The following is a 2,464-nucleotide window of genomic DNA, read 5'->3' on the forward strand; positions in this document are numbered from 1 at the left end:
GGAAAGGTGACTGATACCTGTGTCTCTGTCGCCAGCTGGTTCCTTCTCCTCTGCACATTTAAAAGGACAAGGGCCTGTGTGTCAACTCCATAGTAAATGTATGTTGTGGTATTTGTGAAGTACACTGAGAGTCTTGAAGGTTGCAGGTTCATGATCACAGTCTGAGTACTGAGAGAGAGGACCTGTTTCAGAGCTCAGTAGAGGCTACAGGGGGTGCTTTTAACTTTGGAGTATTTTTAAAGAGTCACACATTGCGATGCATGACAGAACATGATAAGCAAAGTGATTTATAAACAACAAAATTAATACAATAGTTAACTGTGGTTTACCAGACCTGTAATTTGCTCTTTGGCACTTTATCACAGACCTTTTTGCACTGTATTTTAATAAGGGGTTGATATATCACCCAGGCTGTGGGAATCACCTGTGAGATTAATGAAGAGTTCATACGATGGTGGTATTGAGCTCTATATTTACATCCATTATATGCAATGGTGTTGTGCCTTCCAGGACCCCCTTGACAATGAGAATACATTCAATGTCAATTGATTGCTAAGGGTATCTGGTGTCTAACCTCGTTTGTTGTATCACTTTTATAGATGTTCCAGTATCAAAGGCATGTGCTCAGGATTGCACACCATCCACTACTGTGAAGTGCTGCGGTACATCTCAGTGTAACGGTAATGCTAACGTTATTGTTAATTATACAATGGCAGTCACTGAGGCGGCACACTGATTGGTCACATGTTCACATGTTCTAACTGGAGAACTTTAACAAAACACCACCTGGAGGCAAACAAACAAAACAACGGGAATCAGAAATAAAATAAAAAATAAAAGGGCTGTAATCATCCTCCAGTGTAGCTGCTCTCACTCAAACTAGAAACCTTATTGAATCCTTGCACTACACTGTCTCTTTGTGTAGTCACACAACTTCACCCTGGTAAATGAGATCTCATTGCAGAAAGAGATTGCTAAAAAATAGTGATCGTTCAAGTTAATAGTTATAACTCAGCTGCATCCAGGTTAGGCTTTTAGCAGAGATACTGAGATGAGATGGGCTGGGTAACAGTCAATGATAAGGGGAGCATTGAAATGTTCACATTTACAAATGTCAGGTAGACAGTAATGTTTTATCAATAGGACTTTATCAATGTTTCATTATGAAGAGATTGATAAACGTATTGAAACATTATCAGGTATGTGTCTAATTGAGCCAGCCGTAGCTCAGCCTCTCCTTCCTTATTCATTGGCTCTCCCTGGCTTGTTTTGCAGTGGACCTCTTGAAATGCTACACCTGCACTGACTTGACAGATGAATCTAATTGTAAAGATATAACAGTCTGTGGGTACGGTGACAAGTTCTGTAAAACCACTTACAAACTAACTGGAACTGGTAAGTAATGATCCCGAAGGGCCGGGTTTCTCTGACTATAACAAGTTTAACTGGCTTCTCTTTCTCTCGTCAATTCCTACTTAGTGTTGGGATTAACATAGATTTTTCCAGCAGCTTCTTTCTAAATAAGGACAAGAACATATCTGCAGTCATCACAAGAGACAAGTTTACATTGCACTAATGTTTCCCACATTTAAGTCACCATTCAATCAGCTAACAATAGTATTCAAGCCAGATAAATGTATCTCTACAATCAGGGCTGTTTTGTAAATGTACCTCCACCTACAAATCCAAGCTAAAATACTTTTTATTACATGCTTCACATTGTTTTTATTCTCTAATACAATGTTTGAAATGGCAAGAGTAACAAAGCCCTTTGTCAATTGATGAGATAATAGTTATAGAATTATGACTAACTTTCTTTTTGGATTCGTTGATAGGTGTCACCGTCAGCAAGGGATGTGCATCAACTTGTTCTGTAACAACAGCTTTCCCGCGAGATGAGTGCTGTCAGGGAGAACTGTGTAACGGTAATACAGATACTATTGTAATATTGTTAATAAAATCTAAACTACAGGTGTTCAAATACATTTTTTTTGACTGCATCTATATTTATTGTAAAACGTACATATATAAACAGAGCAGTCAGTACTCTTTTTACACCTTGCTTAAAACAACTATGAAAGCACTTTTATCTGTCAAATGGCAATTATTTAAAATGTTGATTAAATGCTGTAAATAAAAAAAAAACAGAATGAAGAGCTCCCTCAATTTTCAAGTACCATTACCACAGATTATCCCCAATGAAACGCATGCACTAGAATGTCAGATTAATACATAGCTATTAATAAACGGTACCATTATTTATTCTGTTAACTGATGGGGAGCATTTACACTTGCTTCTTAGTAAATGGGATTTGTTGCCATTTGTACTTAAGATATTTATGTGATTCTTTCTAAATTTCACACCATTGAGTGTTGTAGTGTAATGGATTCAGTTGTAGGGTCTGTAAGGTTTATGTATTAGGTAGTTTTATTTTTAAACTGATATAGAGATTGAAGATGTTCT

The 2,464-nt window shown here is 37.2% G+C and overlaps 1 long non-coding RNA gene across 1 annotated transcript; it reads left to right on the forward strand.

The window, feature by feature from the left end:
- Positions 1-443: 443 nt before the first annotated feature.
- Positions 444-1,934, forward strand: LOC131723287 (uncharacterized). The gene is made up of 3 exons (XR_009320205.1): positions 444-680; positions 1,276-1,395; positions 1,836-1,934. It is a non-coding gene; the product is annotated as an uncharacterized LOC131723287 (long non-coding RNA).
- Positions 1,935-2,464: the final 530 nt, after the last annotated feature.

This window comes from Acipenser ruthenus, chromosome 54 (assembly GCF_902713425.1).
Source record: "Acipenser ruthenus chromosome 54, fAciRut3.2 maternal haplotype, whole genome shotgun sequence".
NCBI classification, from domain to species: domain Eukaryota; kingdom Metazoa; phylum Chordata; class Actinopteri; order Acipenseriformes; family Acipenseridae; genus Acipenser; species Acipenser ruthenus.